This window comes from Podarcis vaucheri (genome assembly GCF_965113315.1).
Source record: "Podarcis vaucheri genome assembly, chromosome: 4".
NCBI lineage: Eukaryota > Metazoa > Chordata > Lepidosauria > Squamata > Lacertidae > Podarcis > Podarcis vaucheri.
The window spans coordinates 48973358-48995704 of record NC_138762.1 but is presented as its reverse complement, the minus strand read 5'-3'; positions in this window follow the sequence as shown (position 1 = coordinate 48995704).

Below are 22347 nucleotides of genomic sequence, written 5' to 3'. Positions count from 1 at the left end.
TCAATACATATCTTATATGGCAACAGTAGACTGCATAGTACTAGTTTGGGGCAAAATTAGACACTTTGTCTTCATTAGTGCTATCAGCCCCCTTCACGTTTTGGTTGCATCGTAGCATTACCTTTGGAGCTGAAAAGCAATTAATTTTACGTGCTTAGCATTGCATATGATTAATTAATTGGTTCAATTAGTCTAGTTGCACTACTATAGAGACTTTACTAATGACTAATTTTTTTCTTGCTGCCCTTTGCTATCCTTTGAACCCAGAGGGCCTTTAGAAAATTATTTAGCTGGAAAGGCAGTCTAAGGAGGATAGTTTTAAATCCAACTTCCCTCAAGTAGGAGTTGCTCAACCTTGAACTTTGGAATTTGTGACCCATTATCTATCAATTTATTTGTTAAATTTGTATGCCACCAAATAACATAGTTATCTCTGACTTCTGGAATGGCAGTTTTTATTATTAAACAGTGTGCTTCTAGAACTCGTGGTTTATAAGAAATGCTTGAAAGTACAGTCGTACCTTGTTTTGCGACCGGGATTCGTTCTGGGGCCCCAGCCACTAGCTGAAAAGGACGCAGGGCAAAGTGCCGCCTATGCGCACAAGTGAAGCATGATTTAGCACTTCCACGCATGCGCGAGCAGCAAACCTGGAAGTAACCCATTCCGGTACTTCTGGGTTTGCCACGGACGTTCGCTGGAATGGACGCTAGACAAGTCAGATGTTCGCGGAGGTATTACTGTATCTGATATGCTCAGTCAGGATCTGAATACTTTAAATGGTCAGTGATCACAGACATTTTTCATCGTTGTGGATGAAAAATCCCAAAAAGTACTATAAGAACAATGGCAAAGTAGCTTTTGCTTCATGAAATTGCTTTTGACAATTTTAGCATTGCATCTACTTAGATTTTTAAAATAAGAAAGCTAAATAAAGCCTTAAGGTTTGCTCTTCCTGAGAAGAGTCCAGTTTCTCCTGAATAGTCTCATGTACAACTGGAAATGGTATTTAGTAGGTGATCACTTGAAGGAGCTGACAACAACTTACAATTCAACCAGTTATATAGTTGGTTGGCATGTGTATGCCTCGGGAGACAATGGAAAAGTGCACCTTTAGGAATGAATTCAAATCATTGGAGAGTTACAGCGCTTCTGTGGCTGCAGAGATCATTACGGGAGAGATGTATTTTGTTGCAGCTGGGACAGATGAAGGTGCCTGATTGTGCTGATGCAGATATATGAACGATCTTGTAAATGGGATAGATATGGCATCACTTGCCAGAATCTCCATGGCAGCAATCTTGTTTCATTGGAGTCAACAGCAAACTTCTTGTTGATTTTAATAAAGGACAATTTGAGGCCGAAGGAGGGAAGGGGAAGAAATTCAATACACTAATGAAAAATAGTTCCATTTTTTAGAAAGAGGTATTATTGCTTTAAATGGGTGGGGTGGTGAAGTATATAGTCAGATTAAAGTTTGGGTTACTTGGAGTTAATCTGTTGATTTTAAGAAACATTTGAAAAATACAATGTGATCACATTTAATATCAGTTACATTAGAAGCTGGAGAACTGGACTCTCAACTGTGCCTTATGCCTTGATATCAGGATAAAAATCCCATTTGAGCACACTTGTTTTCAAAAGTCCAGAGGGAATGCAGCTAGGGACCACTTCTAAAACTGAGAAAGGGTTTAAGTCTTCATTGTCGTTCTGCTCAGATTATCACCAAGGGTACTTTTATGTGGTCCCATCAGAGAAAAGCAACTCATTCTACATAGTCTACTGAACAGTCACCAGAAGGTAAACAACACTCAATTGTTACTAATTTGGCGTCATTCAGACTGTCTGCCTGCTGGTGAAAAACTCTGTAGTTTCCTACTAATCCCCTAAACCATCACATGGCACACTAAACTTCTGTACAGCAATTAGCTACCAAGTCAGGGTTGGTTGGTTGGTTTGGGGACTCTACTGTGCTTTGGCCAATGAGATTATTGACATGCTTTAGCCAATTATACACCAAATTTAAGTGGATTAAAAAATGACAAGATCCTTGGTGTCTACTTCATGCAGAAATGCTGAGCCACCCCAAAACTACCTCTAATGATTGAATGAGATTGCTTTACAAAGAAAGTGATTCTTGTATTCTCTAGTTGTCTTACATGTCAGCTCTATTCTTTACTGGGTTTTTTGTTGTTGTTGTTTATTGAATTTTACACTGAGTTATCAATACTACAAAATTACAATAAAAGGCAAGAGAGGTGGTCGCTGACTTTCTCTTTATAAAAGGGCCCGCGTACCTATGGGACCGCCTCTCCTGGTATGCCCCATGGAGGACCGCACGGTCCGCAAATAATAACATCTTAGAGGTCTTGAGCCTCAAGGAGATTAGACTGGCATCAACCAGGACCAAGGCCTTTTCGGCCGTGGTCCCGGCCTGGTGGAACGCTCTGTCACAAGAGACCAGGGCCCTGCGGGATTTGACATTTTTCCACGGGGCCTGCAAGACAGAGCTGTTCTGTCAGGCCTTTGGTCGAGGTTTATTCTGACTCCTCCTCCCCTTTCATAAGAACTTGCATTAAAGTGCCTTCCCAATTTTTCTCACAGGCTCATATAAGTTCAGCACAAACAGTTGGGCCTGGTGAGCATTTATGTTCCCCAACCCTAATCTGTGGGTTGCCATCTGATTGGATTTTATTCTGATCCTGATCTGATTTTAGGATGTATTTTAATTGATTGCCTGATTTTATGTTAATGTGTTATACATTTGATGTTAGCCTCTCTGAGCCCACTTTTGGCCGAGGAGGGCAGCGTATAAATAAAAATTATTCTTATTCTTAATATTAAAACAAGCATGGGCCACATGAAAATAGGAAAGGCCTTGCCTCCTAGTGAGACATAGTGACTGCAAAATTATCCAGATGACATTGGCTGCTGTTTTGTTCCATGTACAGTCCAGAATACCTATGCATAGAAATAGGGTAATGTATGAAGGCAATATAGGGCCAAAGTTCCTCTGATGTTTACTTTGTAGATTGCCTTTTAGTGTAAGCACTTTTTCTTCTTCTCAAAAACAGCATGGGTCCAAAACATTTAGGTACCCTAGTATAGGGTTGGAGAACTTTAATCGTTTGCTCCTTGCTATGGGCCAATTGCATTTCAGACACTACCTGCCTACAATTTGCAAGGGGCAGGGAAGTAGTTGCTCCCTTTCAAACTGCCAATGCAAATTATTTTTAGGGGCAAGCTTGCACTCAAAGACAGGTTGTGAAGTAGAACTCACACAAGGCTACACTGTGCTTACGGTTTAGAGAAAAAGGTTTAAAACACATAGAAACATCACAGGCACCAACCAATGTGCTCTCTTCTTCTGGTCAGCATTTTAGTAGGGTGGGTTCAGTTGGATCTGCCCTTTTATTCATGTTATTGGTGAGCATTTTAAGTTTTTTGGTCTTTTTATACTTGTTTTCAATGTTTGTTTCTGTCACTTTTAGTCACTTTTGTGGGGGCAGACAGAAACTAATAATATGAATAACAGCAACAACAAATTACAACAACAACAAAGGATGAAAGAAGTTACATTTTCCTGCAGGCACTGGTGGAGGAAACGGGGTGTGGTGGGTGCAGCCCGCCCCAGGTGTCATCTGCCCCACCCCCCTGGGATGCTCACTGCGGGCGTCCCCCTGGGATGTTCGCCCCACCCCCACGGGATGCTTGCCCTGCCCCCGTAAGCCATTAGCTCTGCCCACTGGTGGAGGAAGGTGGGTGCAGGGGGGCACTGCTCTAGGTGTCATTCCTGAGCAGGGGTGACATTTGGTGCTCCGCCCATCCATGACTCGGACTCATGCCGTTTTGCCGATTCCTTCCTCTCCCCTTCCTGCTTGCCTGCCTCCTTTCCATCCTCTCCCCTGCCTGCCTGCCTCCTCCAGCCGGGAGTGTGGCACAGCAGCTCTCCCCTTCCCCTGATGGCTGGCGCAGACGTGAGAGTCACGGGCAGGCAGTGAGCGGTTGCCCCATGCTCCTGGCTGGAGGAGGCAGGCAGGCAGGGGAGAGGACGGGAAGGAGGCAGGCGAGTGGGAAGGGGAGAGGCAGGAAGCAGGATCAGTGTCCCTGGGGCATGCACCTGCCCTGGGCAGTGTGGGCATATGCTGGCCCTGCCCCTGGGTGTACAGTATGTGCGCTGCGCCACTCCGGGTGCCTGCAGGTGGCTGTTTCAGACTGTAAAAAGCTTCCACTTGGTCAATCTGAGCCAAATATATCCTGTGCTGTGGGATAGGAGTAGTATAACTGTTGGAATGTGGTAAGCATTCAATGCAATTCATCCATAACTGTGCAAAAAAAAAAAAGCTCGTAGGAAGATGGGAAGCTGCCTTAGATTGATCCATCTACTGTGCCATTGTCTACACATTTTCAATGACTGCTAGTGGCCAATAGGACAGGGGTGGGGATCCAGAGCCCTCCAGATGTTGTTGGTTTTTAACTCCCATAAGTCCCAGAGAGCATTGTCAATGGGCTGGGATAATGGGTGTTGTAGTCCAGCGGCATTGGGGTGGAGGAGCTGTAGGTTTCCTGCCCCTTACCTAAGGTTTCAGTCAAGGGCCTTCTAAAGCCTACATAGAAATTCTAGGGATGCAAGCAGTGACCATTTGTATGCAAAACATGTGTTCTGCTACTAAGCTGCGGCCCATATATTGCTGGGGTGTAGTACACAATACGTGTCTGTAGCTTTTTAATTTTGAAAAATTGTTTTATTGCTTTTCATGTAAGGTAATTCATTTATTGTATGTTAAGTGAATGGTGTGGACCATGGTTGTGCATTTTTTATAGGCTTCAATTTATATAGACCTATAGACCTAGAAATATATACAGATGTTTCTGCTATAATGGCATATTATGTATCTTATCAAAATCATCTAGGGTGCAGCGAGATTGAAACCATTAAAATTTGAATAAGCAATGTAAATGCACTAAGAAATGCTATTCCTTCTTGGTCAGTGACTGACTAATCCAAACCTACAATTTCCAGTATAAAATTTAATAACCCAGAGACTGACCAAAAAGCATATGTCATATATGGAAGCTTTTAATAGCTAAGCAACAGCCTTTAACCTATTCAGGACTCCTTATCTTTCTTTCCATGCCCTGAGTCAAAGCTCAGATTTGTGTAACATATTTTTCAAAGGTTGTTTTTACTGCCCTTCTATAGTGTTCACCCCCAAAATATTAACATCAATTTTGATACACGTCTGGTGCAATTTTAGCAATTTTATGTAGTCATGTTAAAACATTGTTCAGTGTTTAAGAGTCACAATATTTCTTACTAGCGTTCCCCAAAATGATCTAAGTTACTAGAAATGTGAAAACAGAATTATACAGTTTTATCATTCTTTGCAGTAAATGATATCACTGGCTTTTCATATTTCCACTTTCAAAGGATGAGAGGTTTCAAGTCTTATGAACAGGGCAAGTTTTTCTTTTTCCATCCATTAAGTCAGAAGGTCGCAAAGATTAAAAGCTAGCCAGACTGAATGAGAATGCTAATAAAAGTCAGATACAGCTTTTAACCTTTTCTAAATGCAGCTGCCTAATCTTTACTAATTTCTCTTTCAAATTAATATTATAGAAGAACAGAAAACATCTAAAAAGTAGTTGGGAAATATAAGGATAAAAACTTCAAAAATTATTAATATAATAATTACAAAATCTAATATAAATCTAATCATTACAACCCCCCTCAAATATATGCACAGAGCAATGCAGTGAAAAATGTATCTAAGATTACTTGTAAAACTACTTCAGTTGGTTTACCAACCAGGTCCTTTCCTGGACAGGTGTAGTTAAGCATTGGTAACTGTATGCCTGGATTATTGTAATGACCTCTGTCTGGGACATACTTGAGACTGGTCCAGAAGCTGCAGCTGGTGCAGAAAGTGAGGCAGCTGACCATACATTCATTATAACTGTGCTGAAGGAACTACACTGACTGCCTATTAGCATGATCAAGGTCTTGCTGTTAACATACAAAGCCCAGCGCAACCCAGGACCAAGTTACCTGAAAGTCTGTATTACCCTTTGTAATTATCACCCTTTGTGATTATCACTAAGATAACCAGAGGGGAATGAATTAGTGATACTGTGAGACTGGCATAGGATCCAGAGGATTATAGGCCGGTTGAGTTCTACCTCCATCCTGCCGTTGAGACACCTTGTTTCAGTGCTTTCTGCTGGGCTCCACTGTGGGTAGGACAAGTGTGCACTGATGCTGCCACTCCATTGACTGTGGTTGTTGTGAAGTCAGGCAACCTGGCAGAATGCAAATCTGCATTCCACAGTCCAAATGTATTGGGAAGGTGGATTGCAGCCTTAGAAATGCATATTTTGTGTGGGAAAACATTCAAATATATACAGTGGTACCTCGGTTTAAGAACTTAATTCGTTCTGGAGGTCTATTCTTAACCTGAAACTGTTCTTAACCTGAGGTACCACTTTAGCTAATGGGGCCTTCTGCTGCCGCCATGCCACTGCCGCACGATTTCTGTTCTCATCCTGAGGTAAAGTTCTCAACCCGAGGTACTACTTCCGGGTTAGCGGAGTCTGTAACCTGAAGTGTTTGTAACCCAAGGTACCACTGTATGGAAATGTGATTTTGTTCCCTGCAGATCCTTTTTTAAAACTTAAAGATCTCCAGTTCCAAGTGGGGAAAGGGTAGAACAGGCTTATGGATCTAAAAAACATAAAACAAAACAAAAGGCAAATAATATTTTTTTCAGGTTCAATCTGAAGGTTGTATTTATAGCCTGCGGTGGAATTAAACTGACAGCTTTGCTTTCCTCATATTAAAATGCCTCCTCTTGACATTTCAAGGTTGTTCCTAAATTCCTAATATCCATGGACTTTAAAAATTGTTCCCTCCAGTTGTCTCTTCTCTCCCTTCCCCAGTCACCTGAACTGGCAGCCACAGCATGATCTCTTAAGTGCCGTATGGCTGTAGTTACAGGAGGTGTCTCTTGTGGAATTATTTGCCACATTGCAAAGAAATGATGAAATCTAATTTTGAGATTATGGGCTGATTGTGAATGCCAACATTCACAGCAAGGAACTATTATAGAATCCTTCTGATTCTATAGACAAATTATAGCCAAATTTCCTTAAAAACCACACCATATTCTTTTACTAGATAGATGTGGTAGGCATTCAGGATGCGGGAATTTGGTCTGCGGCCTTTTAGTAGGCATTTCTAGGTCATTCTAGAATCCTACCATTGCATCCAAAAGAAGAAATCTGGTAGATTAGATCAAAGGTCCATCTAATTCAGGATCCTGTTTTCACAGTGGCCAACTAGACACCTGTGCGAAGTCCGGAACCACAACAGCAACTGGTTTTCAAAGGCACACTGACTCTGATACTGGAGGCTAGTAGCCATTGATAGTCATCGTTAATTTGGATAAACTCATTTTAAAGCCGTCTAGGTTATCACTTTATCTTGTGGTAGCGAATTCCATAGTTTTAATTGGCCACTGTGTGATTAAGTAGCTCCTTTCATCTGTCCTGAATAATGAACGTTCAGCTTCATTGGATGGCTTCAAGTTCTAGTATAATGACAGACAAAACAAAGACTACTTTACGCACTTTCTTTGCACCTTGTACAATTTTATACACCTCTATCATGCCTCCCCCATACCCTTTTCTATAACCCTAACAGTCTAAAATGACTCAACCTTTACTCATAGCTGAGTTGTCCAGCCCTTTGATAATTTTGGTTGCCCTTTTCTGAAGCCTTTTGAGCTCTGTGATATCATTTTTTAAGCCCAGCAACCGGAACTGAACACCGTATTCCAAGTGCAGTCATATGCCATAGATTCAGTACTGAGTTAGGATCAGCACACTTGATGGGCCTGCTCAAGCAGTACAGGAGCTACAGCCAATGATGGATTGGCTCAATATACCAATTTGTGTGCTGTTGTCAAATTTAAGCATGCCAAAGAGAGCTAGTGCCAATTGAAAGTCCAGAATACCATCTGCTATTTGGGTTCCAGGTTTTAAACACAAATAGTGATATATACATGAACCGGCTTTATTTGGAAACCAATTATACAACCCAAGAGAAATAGGCCACTATAGTCAGGGCCATTATTTTCTTTTTTCATGACATTTTTATTCCACTTCAAGGAATGCTGGATAATTGGAGACACTTTTATTACCACAACAAACCTGTAAAGAATATAAGAAAACTTCTTTTTCAAGTTTCAGAAGTAAACATTTAACATTGTACTGTGTTGCATTTTCTATTTCCCCCAACCCCTTGTTCTTAGTGTTTTTTAAGGTCTTGATTTGATTTTTAAAACTTTATTTGTAAACGTTCTTTTTTAAAAAAACCCCACATTAAAACAATTTAAAAACAAGGCATAAAATAAATGTAGATAGCAAAAATAATTCAGTTGAAGCCTATACATAAAATAAACAAGAAACAAAATCTATTTCAGATAAATTGGGAAGGAAGCAAAGAAAAATCAGTCGAAGGCAGAGAACAGTGCACTGGTGCTTTCTAGGCTCGTCCCTCTCAATAGCATCCAGTGCCTTCTCCGCCCACCTGCCGCTGGAGGAATCCCCTGGACAGCATGAGATTTAGCATGTAGGGGGTGCTGCAACTGATGGCAAAATCAGAAGAATTCATCAGGGCTGCTTTGCACAAGCAAAAGTCTTTTCCACCCACACAAGATACCTTCAGATCCAAGCCAATAAAACCAATGCCATACATGTAACTAAATAATGTGATGGATAGTTGTGGCACTGTATACAGTGTTGCTTTGAGCATTGTTAAGAGAGAAGTGACTCATGGTTTTAAAATATAAATAAACAAATGTAGCATTTGTTTTCTTCCAGACTTTCCCCCTCTCCATTCCTATACATTACTGTTGGCTTTGCTTTCATTCTGGCCAACAACATTCCTTACTACTGCAAGATTTTGTATCAAATATATATCCCATATATTCTGTGTTGCAATAATTTTCTGAATATAATTTAGACATGCAACATGCAAGCATTGGGAAGTGTAGAGAATAAAATTGATACATTATAGTGAATCAGTCTTTTTAGTATTGTATTTATTCTGGTAATTTTCAAATGATTATTTAACTAATTCAGTCCTTCCGTGAGATGTGTTTCAGTTTGCTAAAAGATTTTCAACTTATGTTTAGTTTTGATATATCTACCAGACCCTTTTTATTTTGGCTAGAGAGAAAGAACTGTGCGTCCTCTTCATCCTATAACAGAACTAATTTATTCTATTAAAATTATTTCACCTTCTTCTTCACACTTCTTATTAGACAATGGCTTTTATATTCTCTGTTCCTGAGGATAAGTTTCCCTAAAGTTCTGCTTCTGTTTGGACAGATCTTGCACAACAGGGAATGATCAAAACTCAAAGTCATTCCATAAGAAATAGCACAACAAAGTAGAAATGTGCCAAATTGCCCAGAAACAATTTGGATAGCTGGCAAGCCGGGCTGCCTGCTGGTTTGTGAACAGTGTAGGTAATTTGCCACTCAACTCTCTCCTATTTGCTTCAATAAATTGTAGGGTACTTAGTATCCTTCTATCTGTTATCCATCTGTCTGTATTTCTTTGCACTGTCAGTGTGACAGTAGGTCTGTCATCTTAACTATGTCTGGGTTTCACACCATTGAATCCAGGAGCCATACAAAATGGGGCATGCTATTTTGGGGCTGTAAGTTACATGGCGCACACAGACAACAGTGTGTCTATGTAGTCTAATAATAATTTTTTAAAAGCTGTGGATGCTAATGAAAATGGCATGGTAAATTTATTGTATCTAAATGTGCACCTCAGTAACATGGTAAGGATAAATTGTGATAAGCTTTCACAGCAGGAGCACCTCAAGCGCTTAAGATACATAACATTCAATAAAGAGCTTGCCATCCAAACTAAGTCCCAGCAGTACTTGAACTGCACTGTTCATTAGGTCTGAATGCAAACTTTCATTTAAGCAGGATTCATGTCTATTTGATCGGGATGATGGTAAAGTGTAAAGGAATGGGACCTTTTTTTCATTGATTGCAAATAGTAAAATCTGTCTTTTAAAACTAGAGATATGCAGAAATGTTGTTATGTAGCTAGTAGCAGCATGTAACATAATTATTATGCACCTGTGTTTGCTATCATCACCACCACCATCATCATCATCATCATTTTCACTTACATCATCCTTTTATCCACCAGGTGGACTCAAAGCAGTTCACGAGCAGCTTAACAACATGTCAACAGTATGAACTGAAATGAAATAAAAATAAATTGATAAAAACCGCATAATCAAACAACAAATGTAAGAAAACTGAAAGCTAAATCCATATAAGGGCAGCTATATCAGACTAAAAACATTTATTGAAATGCCTCCTTAAAACAGCCAAGTTTTAGTCAAATACCTAAAGGTCTAAAATGTCAGGGTGTTATGGATCTTCACTTTGAAGGCAGTTTCATGGGGGAGGTGCCACTACCAAAAAGTTTCTGCTCCTAGTAACCATCCTTCTCAAAACCAATGGGCAAGGCGTCAAACAGGGAGGAACATTTGGAAGAAAATACCCAACAAGCATGGGGCCCCACTGGCAACCAATGTAGCATGAACCACATATGTGTAGCAGATCAGTCAACAAACTGGCTGTAGCATTTCATACCAGCTAACATTTCTAGACTAAACCACATTACATTGTAGAAATGTAGGTCATAGGAAGCTGCATTTGTCCATCTACCTCAGGACACATAGTGCTGAGTATGTGAGGCAAGAGACTAAGGATGTGCACATTTTCCCTATTCTATCCCTCTGTTGGCCCCACCCCAAAGCTGCCTTGGGAGTATCTGCACATCTGCAGTGGGACAGCTGTCTCTGTGAGTTAGAACCCAGAACACTCTTAAGAATATTGAGGTTTTAATGATTTGAACAGGTATAAATGGAAGTAGGCAATCTATCAATTAACCCAGTTCTCAGCTTTTATGGCTGTTAAGCCATCCTTTGAACTGGGTCCAGAAATGGACTGGAAGCCAGTGCAGCTGATGAAACAGCTGATACCTACAATTTTCCATTAATAATCTTGCGGCCAGTTTTCAAGCAACTGATGTTTCTGGCTCTTTTTCAAAGGCACTCCCGTGTATTGTATGCTTAACCCTCATGTGATACTGCTGCTGTACAGAACACCCAGAAGGGCACTGCTGAGAGACAGAACTCCTCCTGCCTCCCCCACCCATGTCTAATGAATGGAAAACAGTTCAGGCCCCTTATCCACAATTACATCATATTTATTACTGCTTAGCAGTATATAATAATATTAATATAATATAATATAATATAATATAATATAATATAATATAATATAATATAATATAATAATAATATAATTTTGGTATATCACTACTATTAGGTCACAATCTATAAATGTAGCTGACATATGGTAGTGATAAGTTCCAGTAATCAGTTGTGGTCAGAGAGGGAACTGATAAATTCTGTAACAGTTCAAACTTCTAGACAGCCATCCAGTCCAACCCCATATGCAGTGCATAGCAGTAATCAAGCCTTTAAATTTTTAAGGGGTAAATGTCAGGTAACAATGGAAGATTTAATTATTGCAGGCATTCACCTAGGTTAAATGGAACAGGCACAAGTCCCCTGAATTTTGGAAATGGCCTACATATGAACAATAATATAACAGCTTCCCTGAGTTGAAGGGCTAATTGTTCAAGGACGCTCTTGACGGTCATGAAACTCTGTTAAATAAACATTGACATGCCAATTTGAACAGTAATAAAATCTACCTTTCTAGAGTATGCCGCCATAAAAATATAGTGTATATTTTTCAGTAATACTTTAATAGCTAGAACTGAAACTAAAAACAGTAGATTGTTAGATTTTACAAGCATTTTAAATTATATTACTCAGCAATTATTGGCAATGTGGAGCCCATGCCTGCAATTATCTAGTGCTTTAAATTATATGAAATCAATATAGAGATAACTTTATGCCCTATAATGGTATCCATTTAATCTGGATTCTACACATTTCCTGCAGATGACACCACACATTTAATTGTCTTGTAAATGCAGCTATTTAGGAGACATTTAACGGTATTCCCATGATCTGATATTTGAGTATAACCAACTGGTGAAAATATCATTGTTTCAATTGAATAACACTGGTTCAATGCTGTGGGTAAGCAGCCTTTTCTCAATGTTATGTTATTCAGAGGGGAAATTTGTGATATAAAAATAATGGAAACACAATGGGTTGTATCTAATGGTGTCTGCACATAAGCTGAATGGACTTCTTGTGCAATGGGACTTCCTCTCCCTCTCTTGTGCCCTGCCCCTAAATCTGCTCTAGATTGTTGGGGGATCCTATAGAGCAGATTTGGGGGACACAGGAGAAGGTAAGAGTGAAGTCCTATTCGGCAACTGCAAGTCCACTTGCACAATGTTGGATTCCAACCTATAACCTTCCATGTCCCCCAATGAATGACACTTGTGGAAATGTTCTTTCAACAAAGATCAAGTGGACAGTTTATGCATGCAGTCTTTGGGTGTTGCTTTATTTAAGAAATATTGATCAGGCATAAGTTTCATACTTAGGTTTGTACTTAGGTTGGCACAAATAGTGTTTGTGATTGCAGATAAAGGGAAGAAGAGATCAGCAAATGGAAATAAAGGGGATCAAATTATTACTGGCATGATGCAGACAGGAATGCTAAGATGCATTTTGGGCAGAAAGTTCTTTTTGCTCACCATACGAAATGAACAGAGCACAGTTTCTTACCCTTTTGGAAATTCTTACAGTAATTTTGTATATCTTCAGCTAAAATAAAATAATCAGTTTTTGAAATCAATTTTGCTGCTAATGCTTTTTGGTATTCAAATAATATTTCTCATCTCACTGCCATAGCAGATTTCTCTTGTATTGTGAGCAAACTGAGGAATTTGATAGATTCTCCTCACCCTCAACCACCATCTCCAGCAGCCAGAACCCACGGGTTTGTCGGCTATTTTGGATGATTGAATGGATGTTTGTTATATTTTCAAAGAAAGTATTTGGAATAGCCTTTTTTTAAAAAAAAAATTAAAACCCAACCACTGTATTTCCTTTTGCACCAATCCTTTATCACCTATGGGATTATATTTTGTAAAATATTTTTAAAATAAAAATTTGAAAATTAAATTATTGGCCTTACCTTTCCAAATTGTGTCTATTCCAAAGTGCTGTGTCTCCTCTGAGTGTACATTAAATAATGATCTAGCTGGAAGTAACTGCTTTTAAAATAATTTTTCTGCTGTAGCAATCTTTAACTGAGCAGTTAACACTCCATTTAGTATGGCCAAGAGAGTAAGAAATAATCATCTGCTTTTATCTGAGTGAAACCCCAGAGGAAGATCCCATTGCTGATGGCCTATCAGCATGGGCTAGATGACACTAAATGGCAGAAAATGTGAATGGATCAGTAAAATTTAAATTTTTATGGTCACTCTGAAAATACAGTGATCCTATTTGGGTTATTGCACTCTCCATCTGTTAATTTTATGCTGTTGCAATCTGCATATCTAGATTAAACAGATGGCCATCAATTGCAGTAGGTGTTTGCAGTTTAGGACTGTGATTTTAAATGCTAAATCAGAAGAGGCTAAAGACCAGGGTGATGTAGAAAGTTCAACTTCTTTTGTTGAAAGCACTCTCAAACTCAATAGAGGCCTACAGAATGCTACACTAACTTACAGTTCTAACATGAATGTCATGGAGCCTGCATCCCTCTTCTCTTCCTCCCAGAGTTCTAGCTGTATCTCTCCTTAATGATCAAAACATACTAATATCAATAAATGCAAAGCTTAAGGCAGACTCTATGCTTTTTAAACAAAGAGGTGTACTACTTTGTAAAATCAGCAGATACAATATTTTCAGAAACTCAGAATTATATGAATTTGGTCACTTTGGAGCTTTATTAATAATGGTTTATAACTAATTTAATAAAAATAAAAGACAGACAAAGAGCTAGAGAGAGAGAGAAATCAACTGCTCACATTACTACTAGCCGTAATGGCTAGTACCCAACACTGCCAACCTCTGATGACATTCTTCTTAACTGAGTGGTAGTTCTGGTGGATCACTATTATCCCTTGAAATATAGAGGCTGACATATGATCATACCAGAAATGTGTGCTTTGTCCTGGTGGTGAAAGGTGATGCCCTAGTTTAGGCATACCATTCTTCCATCCCTTCCTTCCTATTCTATCCTTTGAACTCATACATGTACAATAAAAATAAAATAAAAGCAAACACTTAAAATGAGCTTTCCCACTGCAGTGATTTACTTGCAGCAGCCTGCTCCAAAACCAGGACTCTCCCAGGGAGAAGAGAAGAACATGTAATTAGATACAAAGACAAACTTTTTTCTAGGTGAACTCAGAACGTCTCTGCCGATAGAGTTTTAGGCTTTTCTGAATGACATTGGAACACAACACATGTAATTGGTAGAATAATTATTAAAATAACTGCCTAGCAAAATAAAATAAAATGTGAAGAGGTCATGGATATAATGACACTATTAAAATTATTAGGATTTAATAAGTAGCATTGTTAAGCCAACAGGGAATTGATTAGCTGAACTTTCAGAAATCAGATGAAACAATAATTGCTAAGCAGCATTATGTTAGTCTGATTTGGAAATTACTGAATGGGGGAATATGCTGTTGATGATTATAATAATTATATGTCATTTATAGAGCACCATCACTGTTCATAGTATTTTACAATGAGACTGGTCTATGATACGTAGGAGGCTAAAGCCTAAAGTTTGACAAGTAGGCCAAAGAAAGTTTGTTTCACTGAGTTACAATACACAGATAATGAAAACAAGAAGAGGAACGAGTCTGAGAAATAGTTGCCAAAGGGACTCACATACACTTTCCAATCTGCCTGAGCTCCTCAGTTTATACAGGAGGCTTCATGTGATACTAAGGCACCTTGAACTCCTTTATTTAATTAGAAAGCTTCTTTATCAATCCTCTAAGAACAATCTCATGAAATGTTTGCTAGGCCCATCACTCCATAAGCTACTAGAAGGGCGTCTTATTACTGCTAGAGTACAATTGGCTCAACTTGTTTCTCTCCAAGGATCAACACATGACTTCAAGATTGTTAGAGATCAGGAAACTTAATAATATGTATTCAGATACTCCAAAGCTCTGGATAAAATGGGCATGGATGCAAAGGAGAAAAGGAGTGGAAAGAGGAAAGTCAACTGGTCAGGACGACGGTGGAGTGGAAAGTAGCAAAAAGTTTCCTCCCTTTTGACCTCACCCCCCTTATACATTTCTGGAGGTCCCCAAGTGTTGATATATTATCATTTTAGATGGAAATCTTTCCTTAATAATAGCCTGAAGAGTTAAGTGGAAAGTTTAGATTCAAGCACTAGCTAATAAAACATAGAAGCAAATGGTCATCTTGTAGAAGGAAAAACAAGGAAATATGATCCCATAAGCATAAGGAACATATGACACTGCCTTCTACTCAGACCATTGGTTCATCTAGCTCAATACTGCCCATGCTGAGTGGCAGAGGCTCTCCAGGATTTTAGGCAAGGCTCTCTCCCAGTTCAACTAGAAGATGCTTAAAATTGAATCCTGGACTTTCTGTATGCAAAGCAGATACACTACCACTGAGCTATGATCCTTTCCCAGATAGTAAACTGCCTCATACAAAGTCAGACCATTGGCTCATCTAGCACAGTATTGCCTACACTGACTGGTAGCCACTCTCCAGGGTTTCAGTTCCAACTGTACATGGAGATACTATGAACTGAGCCTGGGACCTTTTCCATGCAGGTGTTCTACCACTGCTTTGACTGAGAAATTCTAGTTTTGAGGGAAGGTTTTGATTCAGACCATTTAATAAGCAGGGTTTAAACAAAATGAAGACTGCTGGAACTTTCATCACCATTGCTTATGGATTTAACCATATGCTTGTACTTGATCTTTCCCCATGAAAGCCTACATGTTCTTTTCTGAGTGTGTTTGCGTGAACTGACAACAAGTTTTATATTGGATCATCCCATAATACTTTTAAGTCTGACAAGATGTTTTCATCTCATATGGCAGGAGATCCACCTGCTTTCTTGCTTGTGGCTGCATGGATGGTGTATCTGTGCTTAATGTCACCAATAGCTTGTATTGCATCTGTTACACCCATGTGCTGTCATATTTCTTCATTTTATATACCGTCACTAAGAGAGATATTTCACATGTGTCATTTCATAGCTCTTTGTATAACACCTAATTTTTCTTCATCAGTTAATGTTGTCAGCCAGTACTCCACACTGTATATCATAGCAGACATGTTGGTTGAGCTCTAAAGATGGCAGTTCATTATCAGGTAATGATGGCTTTATTTTGTCCCATGCTGCTGTTCCTTTCTTGTTTTTCTTTTTGCTGCAGCATTAATGCCCCCCCCAAAGTATGGATATTAGTCATGTGTTGGCCAAAGGTGGGCATAACTCTCCACTTCTCTTATTACTTCACCACTGATTTGAACTGGACAATACTCATTCAGCAGCCATTTCATGTTGCTCCTGTTTTGCATTATTTTTGTTCCAGCTAACTTCCCTCTCTAATTCATATGTATCATTAGCAAATATTATACAGTCATCAGCAAAAAGTAAATGCTTTAGCTGTTCACTGTCAATGTTTATTTCACACTCCCAGAGGACTTGATTGAAAAGCAATTTCAGAACTGTAGTGAACAGTTTTAGAGAATTTGTGTGACATTCTGTCTTGTGAAACATGCAGTGTTTTGGAAACTTAGGATAGTCCATACTTCTGCTTGTGTCTAGAAAGCACAGGGCCTGGGTGGTTTTAAGGGGAAAGGGGTAGGACAAATAGAAGTCTGGATAAGTGCTTGGATGCAACACAGAAATTAGAAAAAAGGAGAAGTCAGCATGAACGAGAAGAGCTGTGAAATCCTATGCATGTCTACTTAGAAGTATGCTCCACTTAGTTTACTGGGACTATCTTTCTAGTAGGCAAATTAAAGATTGCAGCCTAATAGAGATTTGCAACTCAACCTCATATTTCCTATGATCTGCTCACCTAATTGATCAGAACCATGCATCTCAGTGACTTCAGCTCATTCCAGGATCTGTTCTTTAGTGACTTGGCTAGAAACATTGATCCAAGATGTCCAACACGAGGAATTTATATTATATATTTGGACACTGGGTATTTTTTTTTAAGGAGCAAGGGCTTGAAAATATGTTATCAAGTTGCCCAAATGTTTTTGCTTGCTTTTACTGTTGAGTTCTTTGCATGGTTTTGAGTTGGCACTGGGAGAGAGCGGCACTCTTGTGCCTTTAGTAGCTGTGTAGCAGGCAGAAATTAAGCAGGGTCTTTTGTAGTATGAAAATAGTTATGGGGAAATCTTCACCAGTTGACATTCTTTCTGTTACGCAGACATCTTATTGTGTGTGTCCCCTGATTTACTTTGGTGCCCTCCTCCACCTTCTGCAGAGGGGGCACAAATTTGCATATGACAAAATATCTGCAACTTTTGTCTCTCTTTGTGTGAAGTCAAGAGCTGAATCCACTGTGTGTATGTGTACTAATTTTTCCTAGAAGTCTTAAGTATATTTTAGACTTCAGCAGCTGAATTATGTGGGTTTTTTGCCGTTTAATTAGCTTTTTTGTGTGTGTGTAAGGATGAACTGTATTTGAAGCTAGTTTCTTTTTGTACAGGATGAACTTGAAGTAGTTCCTATTTAAGATAAATTTTCCAAGCACTTATATTTCATCTGTAGAAATACAGAAGGTCACAATATTCTACTATCATAACATTTGGTGTGATACCAACCCTAACCTGGTTACAACTATTATTCTAAAATTATAAAATACCTCCCTATTCATTACAGTGTTTTCTTATTTTTAATATATGGTGACATGAAAAGAATTACCCTCATGCTTGTGGGGTGATCCTACAAGAAAGGAGATAATGGAGATAAAATTCTATTTGTTTATCCAGGTTTTTGTTCTATTGGCAAACTTATTGGGGGATAAAATAGAATATTGTAAATGATCAGCAGGATTTGTTTGCTTTTGTTGATGTAGCACCATTTCCATTTTCTTATATTGGTCACTATGTAACAGACATGGTCGCTGTCTTAATACTCTCACTTTGAAGTCCAGAAATGTCAGTACAAATGGTAGCCCCTGGTTATATATAAAGTATGAAAAGTGAAAGAGGAAAGCAGAAAAATACTAGAAAGTATCTTTGTTCTTAGATGTAATACTTTCTTTTGAAGTCTTTATTTAAACATAATAGCTAACACCCTCGCATTGCTTTCACAATGAAGCTTGTGTTGTACATCTGCTAAGAGCTGGAAAGATACTGGACCAAAATAGCCTTGGCCCTTTCAAACATTCACACATACCCCTTCTAAGCTGAGCCCCAACTTTGTTACAAGCATTGTGTATTTTCCTGGGAATAAGTTCCAGTGTTGTTTACTTCTGACTAGATAGGTTCAAATTATACTGGGTTTTAATAATACTGGGTTTTAACAAAATACATTCAGCCATCTAAAATACAATATTTATTTGTAATTCCTCTTTTAAACTAATCTTGAAAAGCAATGGGAGAGAAAGAGGTGCAGTTTGAAATAATGCAATAAGGAGAGTTTTCCGATGTTCAGTCTTTGCTTGAGATCAGGAATTTAGGCAGAGACTTGAAAACGTCTATGTGAGCCCATTTGAATTCCCAATCTCACTTTGATTTCTCTCCCATCTTTAATTTTGGCTCATCTGTGATGAATGTAGAATAAATCCTGCTGCCCAGACTGTAAGATCCTATACTGTGCTGGGAATGGGATCATACAGCCAACACAGGATTAATTCCCCGCCCTCCTGCACATTAGCTGACATCATCAGTCAGCTGCTGGATGGGTGGGCATGGTTTGGGGAGAAACCCTGGTGAGCAAAGTTTGGCCCATGGGCTGTAGGTTCCCCATCACTGGTTTAATATATACTGAATTTATATTGTCTATGGCACCAAATAACTGACTGAATCTGATCTATGTCTATACTGACTCTGCTGTTGTCAACTTCGTATTTTTAATTATTCTTTTGTGCTTTGGTTTTCCATTTAAGTTTTGATAGTTTATTGATTTTTAGTATGAGTTACGCATAGCAGATTACTATTATTATGATTTATTATTATGCTGGTTACCAAATCTTAGAATGAATAAATACACTGAAAATCTGCTTCTTGCTGTTTTTTTAACTGCATTATAAAATATATATTTTTTTAAAAAAATAATTCTACCAAATTCCTTCCAATGATCCTTTGCTCAGTACATCTTGGATAATGTTTCTACATATCTTTTGTTTTGATTATGAGAAAAGTTGAATAACAGTAAGTGATCTGAGGATCTAATCTTTCTCGAAGCATAGATATCTAAATCTTTGTTTAATCAAACCTTTAATTAATTTTTGTTTTGTTAACTAATGAACATTGACAGAAAGGATTATTTGTGTAAATAATGGGCCAGAGACTTCACTGCAACAATACAGTCATTTCTAAAAGAGGGGGGAAGGAGGATGTATTTATCTAAGTCTGTTCAGTTTAGAATTTTTTTAGTAATTTGCATAGTATTTTATGTCCAGATTGTATTTAAAGTCCCAGTCTCGTCTTCATTCGAAGAGCTCACACTACTTATCAGGAAAATTAAATAAAGCAAAGACCAAAGGAAGATTATTTTGCAGAGATTATATTCAAGCCTGGCACTGGGAGAATATGCAGAACCATTAGTTTGCAGTATTTGCAAGCTTTGTTCTTTTTAAAGATATGCAAAGCACAATTGAGGAAGTAGTTTGTACATTTGTTAACATCCAGATTATCCTGTATCTTGTGTTCCTGCCTTTATTATAACATTCAGTGCAGACAGGGCTGCACTGCAGACAGGACACTGCACCTCCTGAGGCCCTGTTGCATCCCCTCCCCTCTCTCCCCCCACATGCTTACTTTCTTCCCTTTTACCACTGTGTTACCAGTAGCAACACTGGCTCTCCCACAGCTTCCTCCCTTGTTCTAGAAAGGACTAAATGAAAATGATGCATTCTAGGTGAGGTGGTTTGTAGAGTGGCTGTGCTGCTTCAGTTTGCCACAGTGAGTGGAAATGCTCTTTAAACTTGGGGGGGGTAGAGGCTTAATGTTATTTGGTATTTTAAGCTCCCCCCCCCTAAATTTAAAGAGCATTCCAAGCCACATGGCAAACCGCAATACAGGCACTCTCCTTGGCACATCACACATAATTTATCACTCCAAGAAATGGCCTCCTTGCCGCCCAGAAGGAGGGAGGGGACAAAAGAGGTTCTTACTGAAGCAGCGGGGTTGGCACGCAGGGAAATCAAGCAGGGTCCTGGGAAAGGGCAAGTTGCTAATCCATCATGCCCACCTCAATAGTCTTACCTTGCTCCATGAGGCACTGCAAGCTGGCCTCCAGAGTACTGAAGTATGGACCTACAGTATCTAGTGCCAAGCTCCTGCAGTTACTTTACTTTACCCACCCCGCCCCCCACCCCAGTAATATTTGCAGTGCAATCTTATGCATGCTTACTCAGTAGTAAGTCCTACTTTTAGTCCATTTAATTCAACAGTTGTGTAGAACCTTTGGCCATCCAGATTTTCCTGAATGACAAGTCCATCATTCTGGTCCATTGGCCATGCTTCCTGGGGCTGGTAGTTCAGAAATCTCTGGTGCAATCTCTGGAGTTCATCACTCACTTGTAAGACAGTGAGGCTTACTTCCCTAGTAGGAATGGGTGAGGAATTCAGTTCAGTTCACATTTAAAGGCAGAACTACTGAAATTAATATGCAAAGCAAAACACAGCTGTGCAAGTAGATAAATATGTACCGCTCCGGTGGGAAGGTAAATGGCATTTCTGTGAGCTGTTCTGGTTCGCCAGAAGTGGCTTAGTCATTGCTGGCCACATGACCCAGAAAAACTGTCTGCAGAAGCAGACAAACGCCGGCTCCCTCAGCCTGTAGAGCGAGATGAGCGCCGCAACCCCAGAGTCGTTCGCGACTGAACTTAAATGTCAGGGGTCCTTTACCTTTTTTAATGTGGACAAAACAGCATATACTAGGGCAGTGTGTGCATAAAATGCATGTATTAGTGAAAACAACAGAAATGTTAGGGGAAACTGCTTTGCAAAAATGTGCATACTGTATTAGGCAAAATTGCATTCAAGTGGCTATATTAGGAGAAATTTATATGAGAATGCTGATGAATTTTCATGAGGACTTTAAAGAAGCATTTGCAAATTGATATGGAAATGTGGAGAACTGAACTTAAAACTGGAAATATGAAAATGTGAGAGATACCAAAACTGGCTGGTTAACTTATCCTTAAAGGTAAAGGGACCCCTGACCGTTAGGTCCAGTCGCGGATGACTCTGGGGTTGCAGCACTCATCTCTGGCTTTACTGGCCAAGGAAGCCGGCGTTTGTCCACAGACAGCTTCCGGGTCATGTGGCTAGCATGACTAAACCGCTTCTGGTGAACCAGAGCAGCACATGGAAACGCCGTTTACTATCCCGCCAGAGTAGTACCTATTTATCTACTTGCACTTGGACATGCTTTCGAACTGCTAGGTTGGCAGGAGCAGGGACCGAGCAACGGAAACTCACCCCGCCGCGGGGATTCGAACCGCCAACCTTCTGATCGGCAAGCCCTAGGCTCTGTGGTTTAGACCACAGCACCACCTATCCTTACTCCTTAGCAAATTCATTTATAATTGCAGACTTTAGTTTGGGGTTTGAGCATGGAGACCTAGAAATATTATTTGTGTTTTAGCTAATGTATTAAAAATAAATAAATCTGCAATTTCTGTTTTGTTAGGGATAATTCCCTTGTGGCGCAATCTTGTACATGTTTACTCAGAAGAACCTCCCATTAACTTTACTGAGACATATTTTCATGTCGGTGGGCACAGTGCAATCCTTTACTCAAAAGAGAGCCATGTTGAATGAAATGGGGCTTACTCTCATGTAAGAGGATAGAGGATTGCAGGCATTGTTGCCATTGTACAAAGACAGTTTAGATATTTTTTTCTTTCTTTAATATATTCTTAGAAGAACTGTGCAGAGACAGTTAACAATTGTGAAGCCTCATTAATAAAGTTAATGAATTGATTTTGCTGTTAAGGCGTTCAATATTCCCTGCAACTAACATCATGAATATTTAATCAAACATTGATCTCAATCACTGTCTTCAAACATCAGTCAATCAGGCATGATCAATGCTGTTCATTTAATTTGG